The following is a 16854-nucleotide window of genomic DNA, read 5'->3' as shown; positions in this document are numbered from 1 at the left end:
GTTCTTCAGGATGAGAGTTTGTATCAGTATATATTGACTTAAATACCATCCAATTTCATTCACTGTCCCCTACTCGTATCAGGTATTTTGTAGCACTGTTAGTGTCGGATGAAGAAGATGATATTTGGAGCCTGGCAACCGAGAGCAGGGAAGATAGATGAAATTGAGGTGAAGTTCTCTCTCAATTTGAAGGCTGAATCTACTTTTTCTCGCCTTTACAACGTAAATCATGTCCCTAGTCGGGACTTTTATATATCATTGCAAAATGCAGTATGCGATTTCTGGTACATGTCTATGACATACTACTTTCTATGTTCTGTAATAGGTTCATCAAGAATCGATTCCCGCTATTTTACCTGACGAATATGATGTGTCCTTTCGATAGTCCGTATCTTTTGCACTATGAAGCTCAATGTGCCGACATGAAATTGCCAGAAAGATGGACGGACTCGCGACGCATTGTACTTACCCTTGGCAAAAATGAAAGTACGAATATTTCGAAATGAGGAATCCATCAACTGAATTGGATGGATTTGGGATGATAGTACGGGAGCTTCTAAATCAAGGAATATGCAAATCAGTCGGACCACGTGCAGGTATGCCTATCTAGTTCGGATCTTTGCTGGTCAGGGAGTAGTCCAGCGGCCCATGTGAACAGGGTCTGCCTATCTGGATATATGGAATGAATGGTGGTGTGATGGATTTTATACTATTTCATGAGCAACCAAGGACAGGTAGACCTTGATAAACCGGTCGAAGGTGGGCATTTAGACATGATTCCATATCAGATAGGAAGAATGAGAACCCCTTCCAACACTTTCAGTTGTTTTTTTTTTTTAATTGCAGGGACCATGTTTACTGAATGTGTGGATATGGTCGATGAATTGGCGTCAAGCCGGATGGACATAGTTGAGACGGAGAATCAATTGAGCTACAACACATACATACATTCGAATTTTGTGTTATATTCGTTATGGGCGACTGTGTGTCATATATAGTGCCTGCAACATAAATTTTAAAAAGGCAATCTGAGACTGAATTTCATGTTGACAACAAGAGAAGGAGAAATGATGTATCTGAACCATGGTCGTAACTGTTTGAATGGTTGAAGTATCTCTTCAATGCTCTGGATTAGACCAGGCTCATTTACAGGGTGGGAACTCTTTGAGTCGTCTGGGACTGTCTGATGACCATACCTAACCTCTATCCACGGTCACCATTTACCCATGTACGGAAGCGGGAAAACGTTCGGAGCACAGTACATGCATACAGTCCATAGCATTAGACTAGGTCGACTGTATACGGTACGGTGTTCACTCTTTGGACCAATCTGGCTCAGACAGGGAACTGATGTGTGTGCCTGCTCCAATAGGGGTTGCATGTTATTTGTAAACAATCCAACCGCAACACAAACGTGTCTATCCCGAACCTTCAAACATATCCTTCTTATACAGGTTTCTCCAAACTCTCACAGCAGGGTAGGGCTGAAAGTCAGGCGGGTTCAACCCGACTGACCCGTGATCGACCCGACATTGGGTTGGGTTTGGGAAAGATTATCGGGTTTGGTCTCAAGCTTGGGCTATATAAATACCAACCCGATAAAACTTGGGTCAGGCTTGAGTTGAGGTCTCGGGTTGCCTGACCCAACCTGAACCCAATCGATATATAAGTTATAAATTATAATTGAGTGTGCATCGTATGTGTTGAAGGCACATGAAGTTCCAGTGCCGTTGAGTCTCGTTGGTCCACGCTATTTCCGATGACTCAAGCTAACAAGATATGCCGGATTTCTCTCCCAAATAGATTGCGTGCTGCACAACACTACTTTTTAAGGAGTAGTTGTCCTATATTTTAGCTTGTTTGTTTAGAAAAACTGAAGTTCTTTACGATAAATAACCACATATATAATTAATAAAATTATAGGTACAAAAAATAAGACATGTATTGAAATATGATAGACTACTATATTTATGAAATATTAGCATGTATCCACCTAACTAAGCCTGCTTGGGTTAAGAATTCCCAACCCGAGGTTGGGTTGGGTAATAGTTGAGGTATATGAACCTTGAATTGGGCTAGGGTTGAGCACCATCCAACGCAACTCACCTGACTTTCAGCCAGTAGGGTATGTGACACAGTCCACCTCAATCCAAGCATTTCAAACCCGTCCAATTCCATTAGCATATGGAGAGGATGGAAAAGGTTGTGATTAGGTGGGATGGAATTACATTTAGTCCCGTGGAATTGTAATTGGTCACATACCATCCGTAGATTTTAAAATCCACTACACATGTGGGCCCCACATTGATGCATGTGTTTATCCATGTTGTCCATTCATATACACCATTTACACGTGACATTCTGATTATATATGTGTACAAGTGAACGACATCCGCTATGAATTTGGTCCGTTGATTACAATTCCATGGTCCACCAAACATGATTTTACTTAATCTAGTGTTTTTCTATGACAAAAAATTTATCCCAAACATTGAATTGGATGTTTATAATACAACGATGTTCCTGTGCATGCAATTATTGTACAATAATGATGTAAATCTCATTTAATACGATTCAATACCATTCAATTCCAATGGCCAAACACTCATAGGTGCCTCCAAACATATAGGGTACTTTTCTCCATCAAATTAGGGTGACGCAGATTTCCTGGGAAACGGATTGTCTACTCCCCTGCCACCCGCCAATGGCTGGTGGTCGGCGCTCTAAGGACCCACCATGATGTATGTGTTTCATCCATGCCGTCCATCTATTTTTCCATATCATTTTATGGTATAAGACCAAAAATAAAGTATATCCCGATGTGAAGTGGACCACATTACAGGAAAAAGTGTTGAATGAGAGTCGACCATTAATAACCTTTTGGGGGCCATAAAAGTTTTAGATCAAGATGATTTTTGTTTTTTCCCATCCTCTAGACCTGTGTTACCTAATCAAATCATTAGATGTCAAATAAACAATACAGTGTACCTTAGGCGGAATATAATGGTGGATATCCAATCAATATTGTTTTCCTGTGATGTGGTCCACATGAGATTTATATCCCTCTAATTGTTGGGATCAAACCTTAAAATGATCTGTAAAAATGGATGAATGGAATGGATGAAACACATACATCATGGTGGGGCTTACAGAGCACCGACCATCAGCCATGGGGCTAGTGGCAGGGAGAGTAGCCAATCCGTTTCTAATTTCTTGTGGTCGTTCGCAGGAAGTTCCTGCACCAGGAACCCAGCTGGGGCTTACTGTGATGTTTGTGAGAAATCCTCTCATCCCATCAGTTTTGTAAGTTCATTTCCAAGCATGATGCCAAAAATGAACCGTATCTAAAGCTCGAGTGGGCCAAGCTAAAGGAAAATGTGGTTAGGGAAATTCCTTCCGTTGAAACCTACCTGGGTTCGACAGTAATGTTTACATGCCATCTATACCGTTAATAACTTCATTACTACTGTGATGAACTGAAATCACAAATATTAGCATGATTCAAAACTTCTGTGGCCTACTAAAATTTCAACTGTGGACATTCAATTATCACATATTCGGCCCACTTGAGCTTTGAAAACGGTTCATTTTTGGCATCATGTCTTAAAATAAACTCAAAAAATGGATAGACGGTTATGATTTCTCACCGACATGACAGTAAGCTTACCTGGGTTCCCCGCGTAGGAACTTCCTGCGAAAGTTTCGCAGCAAATCCACATCCGTTGGTAGACAACCGCAGATGGAGGTAATAAATGATGCAGTTCCATCAGGGCGCGGATTAGATAGGGTCAGTGGCCAAATTGCTACTGAAGTGACGTCACCGAGCTTCGTGGACCCCATCATGATGCATGTGTTGTATCCATACTATCTAACCATTTGTAGAGATCGTTTTATGGTATTAGAAAAAGAATGAGATACATCTAAAGTTCAAGTGGACCCACCACAGAAAATAGTGGGGACCGTGACATCCGTCGTTCAAAACTTCTTATGGGCCATAGAAGTTTCTGATCAAGCTTATATTTTTGTTTTCACTTCATATATCTATATGTTAACTTATGAATAGGTTTGATCTAAAAAATACATCATGGTGGCCCTATAAATGTTTCAACGGTGGGTGTGACTGATCCCACGGTTTTCTATGAGAGAAATTTAGGACTGTGGACCCCAACTTTTATCCAGCTGTTTTTATGAAACACTACAAACTTTGTTTTGGAACTTAGACCTGCAAGTGCGGAGACTGAATTTCAAGACGAAAATACCCCTCCTTTTTAGTGCTATGGCTTTTCCTCTCCCTTTCCACTACTCCTTCACTGCCATTGCTTTCAACTCCTTTCCTCACCCTATTAGAAAGACCAAAAAAACCCTTTTTGTGGGCCCCCTTATCAGCATTTTGTCTTCTTCTGAAAATGGTCGATCCAGTGAAGAAAGCACGCACACAGGTATATTTTAAACTCAGTTGGGCCCACATTGGTATGTAGTATAGGAAACAGATTGGCTACTCTCCTTGACACCAGCCCTGTGGCTGGTGGCCAGTGCTCCGTGGGCCTCACCATGATGTACGTGGCTGGTGGTCGGTGCTCTGTGGGCCCCACCATGATGTATATGTTTCATCCATTCCGTTCATCCATATTTAAAGTTCATTTTAGGGCTTTATCCTAAAAATAAGAGGGATATATCCACGCCGTGCATCCGTTTTCTATCTAATTTAAGGGGTTGAGCCCCAAATTGAAGCATATCAAAATATCAAGTGGATCATACCACGAGAAAAAGTGGGCATAATGATTTTCTAATTTGCCCCACTGATTTCATGTTTCCCCCGCTTAATTTCATGTTTGCCTCGCTAATTTTCTAGTTTGCCCCGCTGAATTTCATATTTTTCCCATTGAATTTCATGTTTGCTCCACTCATTTTTCAATTTTTTTCGTTGAATTTTCTGTTTCCCTTTCTGAATTTCATGTTTGCCCCATTGAATTCCTAGTTTGCCCCGTTGAATTCCTAGTTTGCCCCGCTGATTTTTTGGTTTGCCCCGCTGAATTTCATGTTTCCCTCACTGAATTTCATGTTTGCCCCTCTCATTTTTCAATTTTCCCCCCTGAATTTTATGTTTCCCCTGCTGAATTTCATGTTTGTCCCGCTGAATTTCATGTTTGTCCCGCTGAATTCCTAGTTTGCCTCGCTGAATTCCTAGCTTGCCCCGTTGAATTTCATGTTTGCTCCACTCATTTTTTAGTTTTTCCCGCTGAATTCTTAGTTTGCCCCGCTGAATTCCTAGTTTGCCCCGCTGAATTTCTAGTTTGCCATGCTAATTTTCTATTTTGCCCTGCTCAATTTCACGTTTACCCCACTGAAATTCATGTTTGCCCCGCTCAATTTTATGTTTCCTCCACTGAATTTCATGTTTCCCCCGCTGAATTTCTAGCTTCCCCTGCTGAATTTTTAGTTTGCCCCGCTCAATTTCATGTTTGCCCCGCTGATTTTCTAGTTTGCCCTGCTCAATTTCATGCTTTCCCCCTTGAATTTCATGTTTGCCCCGCTAAATTTCATATTTACCCCACTTAATTTCATGTTTTCCCCACTCAATTTCTAGTTTGCCCTGCTAAATTTCATGTTTCCCCCGCTGAATTTCATGTTTCCCCCGCTAAATTTCATGTTTCCCCCGCTGAATTTTATGTTTGCCCCTCTTAATTCTATGTTTGCCCCACTCAATTTCTAGTTTGTCACGCTCAATTCCATGTTTGCCCCACTTAATTTCATGTTTGTCTCGCTCAATTCCATGTTTGCCCTGCTGAATTTCATGTTTGCGCCGTTGAATTTCATACTTGCCCCGCTCAATTTCATGCTTGCCCCGCTCAATTTCATGTTTGACCCGCTCAAGACTGTGACAACCTGACCCCATCTCAAGTTGGGCCAGTTGATCCAAACCCAAGTTGTGGTGAGGAGTAAGTTAGGTTGGGTTGAGGGCAACTTGAGCCTAACATGACCTCTAGAGGACCCAACATGACCTCAGGCCTTTGGTATCCACAAAGTTCAACTGCTTTATGGGTTCCTTTTCTCCTCCACTTGACACTTTGGTTATTAAGAACTCTTCCGGATATGGTTTGTTGGAGCCAAAGGGAGAACACTTTGGTTATTGGGATTTACATGTATGATTTATAAGGGCATGCTTGAGTTGAGTATAGGGTTTGTGCACGTGTTTTGCTGTAGTTATCGGGAGAATGGTGATCTCCAATCAGCTCTCAGGTGTCCCTTAGATTATCATGATCTTTAATCACATTTTGGGTTCTCATAACATGAGCTTGTGGTTAACATCTTACGATTTACAATTCAGGTTCTATAATTTGATTCATTTATCATGGAAATCGAATTAGTCCTCAGTTGAATCTTTATTTGATAGGCATCCCATAAGATTTGTACAATTTACTTCACTAAAAGAAGGGATGGCATGGGGATCTCATGAGATGACAGTGGACTGTCGAGCTTCTAGGCCTGTCTTTTTGTTGACTGGGATCTAGCCTGGGTCTGCAATAAATTCACATGTTGTTGTCTATTTTCTCTTTGATAGATGCAAGTGGTTACACTCACACTATCAGTTTAGATTTTGTTATAGTGTCACAGTTCATTTTTTAGACTGTTGGACATTCATTTTCTGTCATATCCTTTATTTATGAAAGAGATCTTAATGTCGATAAGGATCTTACAAGTCAAGGCTTGAAAGGTTATATAACGATCAGATTTTTTTCTAAAGTTTGTACCTGAAAGATCCATTCTCAGTTACATTTTGTCAATTGTTTTGCAGTGCAGGTTTGATCATTGCACCATATCATATTTTCATGAGTTTCTAAAGTAGATTTTTGTTGAGTTTGATGTTGTTCCACTAGCAAGTGCTTCCCTCACAAAGGTTCATGTTGCTCACATGCATGATAGCAAAAAAGCTGTTGTAAAGGTAATTTTTTGGCGTTCTTCCATTTGCATAGGTAACTAGAGCTTCAAACTCCAGATTGGAAATCTCTATGGCATAAATTTGGAACTTTTCATATTAAAGGTTACATTCTTTATGGTGTTTTAATGCTTTTTTTTTGTTATTTATTTATTTATTTTTACATCAGGTGTGAAGAAGTAAGTTGATAAAGTAATAGTAGGAAAGGAGATGAGAAAATGACCGTAGACCTATGGTTACAGATTATAACTGTAGCCTAGATTGTCGAAAATATCGACCATAGTTCGATAATATGGCTATGGATTATAACCACACTTATTTTCATGTTTGCCCCGCTCAATTCCTAGTTTGCCCCATCCAATTTCATGTTTGCCCCACTCAATTTCATGTTTGCTCCGCTGATTTTCTAGTCTGCCCTGCTCAATTCCATGTTTGCCCCGCTCAATTTCATGTTTCCCCTGCTCAATTTCATGTTTGCCTCGCTCAATTTCATGTTTGCTCCACTGATTTTCTAGTTTGCCCTGCTTAATTCCATGTTTGCCCCGCTGAATTTCATGTTTCCTCTACTGAATTTCATGTTTGCTGTAAGCCCCGTATCCTAGACCATACCGCTCCTTAGACTTTCGCGGTCTTCCCGGTCGAATTTTGACAACCTTCGACCCTTAACCGATATTTGCGCGCGACCTTAATTCTCATGCCATCAACCCGAGTCAACTCAACCCAAGACCTTTACCATAGCGACCACGCCGTCGCCGCGGTTCTGATACTGCGACTCGCGCACTGATGCGATGCTCTGGCCAGGAGATGTGGGCCAGTGTTCGATGCGAGAAAATCGCCACGCGTTACAAAACCCGAGGGAATCTCTACAATATGTCACATCAATCAATCCATCCCATCATGTCAAGTACACATCACCTTTCACCCTTTCCCAAGCAAGCCCCAAAGTCAAAAAGTTCTTACACAAGCCATACTTCTCTTACACCATTAGCCACAAAAGTCAAAAAGCCTCTTACACCCATCACCACCACATCCATCACTCCATCACCCATCACTCACTCTCTCTCTCTCTCTCTCTCTCTCTCTCTCTCTCTCTCTCTCTCTCTCTCCCTTTACAAGTCTCTCTCTCATTTTCAAACTCTCCCAAAGTAAGAAAAAAAATCCATACGTATGAGCCTCTCCAACTCTTCCAAGCTACAAGTGTGGCCCACCTTTCCATCCCTAGATCTCCCATCTAGCCATCCATTTCTCATCTTCCTCCATTAAAGAGAAGCACAAGGAGCTAAGGAAGCCAAGGGAGCAAGAAGATCAAGTGGTGGGTGCTTTGATAGTGTAGTTTTAATATTTTTTAAGATGGGCCGAGTGAGGCCAACCGATCAATGGTTTGGATATTACTTTGGACCCTAAGATGTGGCCAATGGCCCACTTGGATCATCATGATCATTCCATGATGGGGCCATTCTCCATGGACCCCATCATGATGTTTATTTTCCTTGCATACTTAGGGTCATCTAGACCGTCTAATCTAATGGAAAAGGGATCTCCACCATTGGATTTTAATTTAATGGGCCCACATGTAATGGCCCACTTGATTTATGTTGTAGATCATTGAAGAGAGGGCCCATGGTGTCGGGGTCCCTCCATCACGCGTGTCCCACTCTCTATCTCTCTCTCTCCCTCTCTTTTTCATTTCTTTTTTTATTAGATCATGATAATGAGGTTGTGTGGCCCACTTAAATGAACCCTACCATGAGGCATGCATTCTATCCAAACCATCTACTAGTGGGGCCCACTTTATGTGTGTTGTATCCACACCACCCTCCATGAGGTGGCCCACCTCTAATGTATTTACTAAAGTCCAGCGTCCAGGGATGCTGGACGTTTTGTTGGAAAACACAAATATTAGCTTGGTTCCAAGCTAATGGGGGAGGCCCACTTATTTTGGCCTCACCTTGATGTATGTCTTCAATCCACGCCATCCATTCCTTTCCCAACCTCATTTTAGGCGTTGAATTCCCAACCTCATTTTAGGCGTTGAACCGAAAAATGGTGTCAACCCGAGGTCCTGGCGGGCCATACCGTAGCAAATGGTGGTTTTCACCATTGAAACCTTCCCTAGCATTTTTATACGCCAAAACAGGCCCAATATTGGGCTTGTTTTGCCTGTTTTGAACCATGGAGGGCTATTGGACGGGGTGGATTCACCTAATGTGGGCCCCACATGAGCAAAACCTTGGAAAAACCAAGATTTTAAAAAAAAATTAAGCAAAGGCAGCAGCGTTGCTGTTGCTGCTGTCAGAACGGCAGCAGGCACTGCCTGCGCACCAGCGCTCGGGCGGACGGGCTAGCGGTCAGCAACCCACGGCTCTAGCCGTGGGCCCCACCTTGATGTTTATCTGTCATCTAACCCGTTCATCGGGTGGGCCACTCCCTGACGTGGGCCCACTCCAAAAATCAGCCTGATCTAAGGCTCAGGTGGCCCACATCATAATGAATAGTGGGGTTGAACCTCTACCTTTAAAACCCTTTTTGGGTCCACAGAAGTTTTGAATTAGGGTGAAATTTGTTTTCACCCTTCATCTAGGTTTACTTGACCTTATCAACGGGTTGGATGGAGTATAAACATTATGGTGGGCCCCACGTGGAGCCCACAGTGATATAGGTGTTTTGCCTCCACCGTCCAGGCGGACGGTGGAGCCCACTATGATATGTGTGTTCGTGTGCGTGCGTGTGTGGGTGTGTACGTGTGTGTATATATATATAATATTATATTATATATAATATTATATGTACTATATATTTATATATATTATATATTATATTATATATAATTTACTGCTGGTGAAAGGCCCATCTTAGTTTACTTGTGGCCCATGGTTGAGGCCCACTTTGATATATATGTAAGGCCCATGGGTCGAGGCCCATTTGATGTATTAGGGGCCCATGGTTTAAGGCCCATTAAGATGTATTGGGGCCTATGAGTTGAGGCCCATTGATGTACATATGGGGCCCAATTGGTGTGGCCCATTTGATGAATATAAGGCCCATATGATATGACCCATTTGATGTATTTAAGGCCCAATGGGATGTACCTAAGGTCCATTGCAATGTACGATCCCAACATGGTTTATGTAATGATGTTTACGTCAGGCTATGCCTTGGGAGCAATGGTGGTTTGACGTCCACATTGCAAGTATAGCGTTGGTTAAATGTCCGCATTATGACTTTCCCTATGACCCATTGTTAGGCTCGTATGTGTTATGTGTAGGCCGTCTAGGCCCATCTTCGTTATGAGCATCATCCATCCCATATAACATGTTTAGTTCCATGATTCATGATCATATGCATCATACGTATGCTTGATATGAGAAATGACTGATCATCACATATGCTTTCGGGTAGATTGTTTAGGGGCTCTCGGATAAGGGGTGTTTCCCTACATGAGCGCACGATACGCGCAGGACTGCTGCATGACTGGATAGTGTGATTCATGCATTCACATTGTGTGATATGGTACTGTACGCCCTAGCGACATTAGGGTCGTAGCCTCCACAGGCGTATCGTGGTTGGCAGGATTTAATACCAAAAATATTGTTCTACATGGGGTGCTATAGATATCCCTGGGTGAAAGTCCCTAAACCCTTATAGTACCAAGAGGTTGCTCCAACGTCTAGACTTAGTGGGTGCATGAGCACCGAGTGCCGATTACCAGACGGTTGTGCTTTCCACTGTGTCGTGGTTAGTTGGAAGGGAGTGCAGCCTTACCCGCCCGAGAGGAGGGGGCAAAGCTAGGCTGAGTTTGACCAGCTCGAGAAATGGGTCTGCTATTGACGAGCTGAGCCCGATATTGGCAGGCGGATAGTGAGGTCTTTTCCACTCACCTTATTGCGCGCGATGGGGCGGCAATCTGGCTTGGAGTGTACTAGACCCCGGTGATATTCCAGATTTGAGCTGTATTGATATGTGGACTTAGATGAGGATTTGTATGCTTGAGTTGAATTTCGCATTGTATGGCCTCGGTATGGCCGACATCATCCATGCCTCGCATTGTATAGCCTTGGTACGGCTAATGGCATTCATGGATTCATCAGCATATTCTGCATTACTCTGATACTGCATAACTGCATTACCACCTTGAGCATACACTTACACCACCCTCTAAGCTTTCTATAAGCTTATGCACGACCGTTACGTGCAGGTGACGTTGGATCGCAGCAGCGTTGAGGCAGGAGCACTTATCAGATCATTTTGGAGTTTTTGTTCATCATCATTGTATTTTCCTTTATGCCCATTGTACTTGTAAAGTTTTTTATCATAGTGAAAATGTGATGGAGTTTTTGGTTGTTGTTTGGTGGTTATGCTTTTGGTTATGCTTATTATGAATCAAACTAATGTTGAAAATCCTCCTCGTAGCATCCCAGGATCGGAACCTGGCGAATGGGCGCTGGGAGCCGAGAATGGGGTTCTACGAAGGCTATCGGTGCCGGATTCGGCGATCGAAAATTTTGTGAGCCCGGTTTCCGAGTTCGGGGCGTGACATTTGCCCCACTCAATTTGCAATTTGCCCCCGCTCAATTCTTAGTTTGCCCCGCTCAATTTGTAGTTTGCCCCGCTCAATTTCTAGTTTGCCCCACTCAATTTCATGTTTTTTCTATTCATTTTGTGGTATATTGGATGATTTGTTTAGATGAATAAGAATGAATGTATGATAAGTAGGTTGATCATATGCATTTATATTTATGCGTGCATTCATACATGGGCAGAAGCATGTTCAATTAGTGTCATGGTATATCATTGTTAGTCCTTCATTGTTGCTGGCAGCATGACAAGTTTTCCACACACAATCGGCTTTTCACACATGGCTGTGTTTGGTTGATTGCATTTCTTACGTTGCAAAGATAGCTCAAACTGCACTGGTATAGTAGAAATTTTGTATATACTCATTACATCTTAGTCACCCATGCAAGGCGAGCTTTGTGAGAACCCCAGACACGGTGTTAATTCAGTTGGTTCATATTTGACAGTGCAAAATGCCAATGACATGTTGACCTTTCCCTTTTATTTGGAGGAGGTGTTTCAGTAATTCTACAAAGTTGATTCAGGGTGCCCTGTGGTTAGTCAAAGGGTACCACGCAACACCAAATAAAGTAGGTTTACAATCTTTCAAGATTTCTCTACTGGTCCAATGGCTTCTATGTTAACATTTGTTCATTCATTTGGCTCATCTTGAGGTCACCATTCACTTCCAATTTCTACAAATTCTCATAAATATTGAGGCCCCTCTTAGATACTACTAGAAGAATCTAACTAACCTTCTTATGCAAACTGCAATTGATTTTCTGTTTGTTAATTTTAAACTGGAATGAAAAATTATGAACAAAGGTCCTTTTCTTCCAGTAGTTCTATAGGATATTTATTCTTGACTTTGTTAAATCTCTGTTCTAGTTTTTCTGATTTAAATTTATTTTGATGCACTCTTTAAGTAGCACTTGGTGATGTGGTTTCTCAATTTGCAGAGCTAACATGATGAGTTGGAGGCAAAAATTTTTGAGGAGAGAGCGGCACTTGAAACTAAGTACTAGAAGATGTATGATCCATTGTATGTAAAGGCATCATTTTTATTTGTTTATAGAAAAGACACTTTCTGAACATGGTTCATTGTTTTTCCATATCGAGTTAATTGTTTTTCTTGATACAGTAGCACGTGGGTGATTAACACATTATGCTGTGTTGCACACATCAAGTATTACTTAGTTTAGGTAGCTTTTTGTGTTACTCTGGGCATTGAGGGAACACCTACAGAGGATAAAGCTACAGAAGGTATTTAACAAACCTTGAGTGCTCCAATTTATTGGAAATACTTTGTTTAGGATGCTTATTGTGTGTTGTTTTTTCAGAGAAAGGAGTACTAGATTTTTGGCTCACTGTAATGAAAACCAACGAAGTGGTCGGTGAGGAGGTAAATGACTCAAAAAATGATGTGTCACCAACTCATGTTTTCTTTTTCTTTTTCTTTCTCTTTCTTTCTAGTATGGTTCTTATGCTTTCCTTTTTTCTCATTTCAAATTTCTAAGGTGATGAAGGGGCTCTCAAGTATCTCAAAGATATCAAGTGGTTCAGAATTAATGATCCCAAGGGCTTCAAGCTCAAATTCTTCTTTGATCCTAACCCATACTTTAAGAACATTGTTCTAACAAAGACATATCACATGATTGACGATGATGAACCTATTCTTGAGAAGGCCATAGGGTACTGCTATTGCAACTTTCCATGACTAAGAAATTCTACTAGTTGGTCTTCTTCTTCCTATTGTATTTAATTTAGTTCAATTTTATTTCTTGCATGATGTGGAATTTGGTTGGGGTACTTATAGGACGGAGATTGAATGGTATCCTGGAAAGAGCCTGACACAGAAGGTTCTGAAAAAGAAGCCAAAGAAGGGATCAAAAAATGCCAAGCCCATCACAAAACTGAACAATGTGATAGTTTCTTCAACTTCTTCAATCCACCACAAGTCCCGGATGATGATGATGATATTGATGAAGAGACAGTAAGTTTAATGTCACTGCACGGAAGAGCAATTTCACTACTATTCCTTAGTTGCTAATCATCTCCTGTGATTTCTTTTTAACAGGCTAGGCAGCTTCAGAATCAAATGGAGCAAGATTATGATGTTGGGTACATGTTCTTTCCCTTGCATTATTCATATGTTTCTTGCCTACTTCATTCACTGCAAAAGCCTCTTCCTTTCTAACTAATGATGGTGAATGCCTTTTGAATGATCAAAATGTATTTTTAGAGCCGTGGGCCTTTGATCATTTTGGAGGGTGCAGGGTCTTCTCATCATTTACTTGGTGGAAATTGATGTCGATGGGTGTTTTTCCTTGTACAGGTCAACTATTAGGGATAAAATCATTCCCCATGCAGTTTCATGGTTTTTCCTTGTTCTATTGCTTTGTTTCTTTATTTCTTTTTTTATTTTTTTTGTTTGGCTTTATTTATTTATTTATTTTTACATCAGGTGTGAAGAAGAAAGTTGATAAAGTAATAGTACTTGTTGGGAAAAGAGAGGAGAAAATGACCATAGACTTATGCCCCGCTCAATTTCATGTTTGCCACGTTCAATTTCTAGTTTACCCCGCTCAATTTCATGTTTGCCCCACTCAATTTCTAGTTTGCCCCGCTCAATTTCATGTTTGCCCCGCTCAATTTTCAGTTTGCCTCGCTTAATTTCTAGTTTACCCCACTCAATTTCATGTTTGTCCCGCTCAATTTTCATGTTCGCCTCGCTCAAAGGAGATCAAAGTTACATGGGCCCCATGGTTATGTATTTATTATATCCACAACGTTCATCCACATTTCGAGATCATTTAGGAGCATTATTTTTTTAAAAAAAAGAAGAATCATATCTAAAGATCAACTGGACCACACCACAAAGAGCAGCGGGAAAATTGATTTTCACCGTTAAAAATTTTGTAGGGCCCACCATAAAATATATTTTCCATCCAATCTATTCATAAGGTCACAAAGACCTGGATGAAGAGGAAAAAACAAATTTCATAATGATCCAAAACTTATATGACCCCTAAAAGGGTTTCAATAGTAGACGTTTAATCCTCCACTGCCTTTTCCAGTGTGGTCCACTTGATAGCTAGCTTCTTTTTTCTTTTTTCTTTTTTCGTTGTAATTCCCAGTTCATGATTGGTTGAATTCCCCGAGTAATGACCTTAAAATTTGATGTTTGGCTAGTTCAATCGCATTTCAAGTTCATTGAAATTCATGTTAGGCTAGTTCAATTGCATTTCAATTATGTGTTAGGCTAGTTCAATTGTATTTCAAATTCATTGAAATTCATGTTACCCTCGCTGAATTTTCAGTTTTTTTTTTAATATATATATAAAACCGATGAATTTCATGTATGCCCCACTCATTTTCCAGTTTGCCCCGCTGAATTTTATGTTTGCCTTATTGAATTTCTAGTTTGCCCTGCTCATTTTCCAGTTCGCCCCGCTGAATTTCATGTTTGCCCCGCTCAATTTCATGTTTGCCCTGCTCATTTTCCAGTTTGCCCTGCTCAATTTCTAGTTTGTCCTGCTGAGTAGCAAGCGTAATCGGATTGCGTACTGAGTTAGTCAGTATGCTCCCATCGTACTGAGTAAACTTAGTTGGGCCCACATTGAATGTATGTAGTATATCCACTTCGTCCATCAGTTTTTCCATCTAATTTAAAGGGTTGAACCCCAAATTGAAGCATATCAAAAGATCAAGTGGATCATACCATGGGAAACAGTGGGCATAATGATTTCCACCGTTAAAACCATAGTAGGCCCAACAGTGATGTTTGTTTATTATCAAACATGTTTATAAAATGATTGAAACGTTAAGTCCCTGTGAAATTCAAGAGTAACTAATCAAATAACAAGCCTTTCTTGTTGCATGATAATATGGAGGAATGCTACTAAAAATTCAAAATAACTTGAAAGAGTTATGATGTAATATGCATACTTTGGCATGTCACATCTGAACTTGATAGGTTTCATTTTTGCATTGATTAGTGGATATTGTTAATACTTCTCAACTTGATTGGGAATTTTTTAAAATAATTTTGCAATGGAATTGGATGAAATGTGTTGTTTGGAATTAGATTGAGTCCACTATCTAAATCAGTCCTATATGCATGCATAATTTTATTTTGAAATTACATTGATTCACGAGGTGTAGTGGGTTTTTACCTTACATCGTATCCTACACTATTGCTACTGAAATGATGTCTTGGGTTTGTTGCAATTTTGAAAATAAATTGAGGGCTTTTTCTTTTTCATAGCAAGTGATAGGTCTTAGGTGGCCATGATTGTTGGCTATGAAAAAGATAGACTTTTCCAGAATCTCAAGAATTGCATTGTGTGATCGCCGTATACAATCAAAACCACATGCCTGTATTTATATCTATATGTGCATATGCATATCTATATATTTCTATAAGTAGGTATGTTTGTATATGTGTATGAATTTACAAATGCATCATCATCACTATTATTATATTAGTCTTCTCCTAAGAATTTGGGTTGGCTTTTAGAAAGTACATGGTAGAGGTTTCTACATGGAGCACTCTTTATAACCAACTGCAACCATGTGAACTACCAAAGCAACCAGAGCAACATTCATCACATTGGGCATTTATTAAAGTCAGGCAGATGGAAGTTCCAAACTGAGCTAGACTTCAAATTACATGAGTTATATTATAAAATATATTATATTATATTATAATTCAAATATTGCTCTGATTGCATTCTCATCACTGCACCATCCTATTCTGGAATAGGACAAAAATCCTGTTGATACTTCCTCCTTTCATAATTTGAGCCTTCTCATGTTGTAGGAAGATGTTGCTCATGAAGCTCAGACGGGCAAAACATTGCCTTTTAAGATTACATTCTCTATGGTGTCTTAATGCTTTGTTTCTTTGTTTCTTTTATTATTATTATTATTATTTTTATATGTTTTGTTTTGCTTTATTTATTTATTTTTGCATCAGGTGTGAAGAAAAAAGTTGATAAAGTAATAGTACTTGTGGGGAAAAGAGAGGAGAAAATGAATGTAGACCTATGGCTACGGATTATAATCGTAGCGATAGATTGTCGATAATATCGAAGATGAATGCCAAATTGTCCAGTAATAAAACTCAAAAAATGGATGAATTTTCGATATTATCGACATATGTTTGATAGTATCGAGCATAAGTCATTGATAATATCGAGATATGATCGATAGTATCAATAACTAATATCGAGTAATGACCGTAGACCTATTGCTACGGATTATAACCGTAGCAATAGGTCCCGTAAGTGATCTGAAATGAATCGCAACAGGGAAATCTTTTTTTTTTTTTATAGATTTTTACGGTCAGTAGGATCCTATGG

At 40.3% G+C, this 16854-nt stretch overlaps 1 pseudogene; it reads left to right on the top strand.

Annotated features, from left to right (window-relative positions):
* The first annotated feature begins 108 nt into the window (after nucleotides 1-108).
* Nucleotides 109-14635, top strand: LOC131228854 (nucleosome assembly protein 1;2-like; annotated as a pseudogene).
* Nucleotides 14636-16854: the final 2219 nt, after the last annotated feature.

Source organism: Magnolia sinica, chromosome 16 (genome assembly GCF_029962835.1).
Source record: "Magnolia sinica isolate HGM2019 chromosome 16, MsV1, whole genome shotgun sequence".
Classification (NCBI taxonomy): domain Eukaryota; kingdom Viridiplantae; phylum Streptophyta; class Magnoliopsida; order Magnoliales; family Magnoliaceae; genus Magnolia; species Magnolia sinica.
The sequence above is the reverse complement of the archived record's forward strand: the minus strand, read 5'-3'. Positions and strand labels throughout refer to the sequence as shown.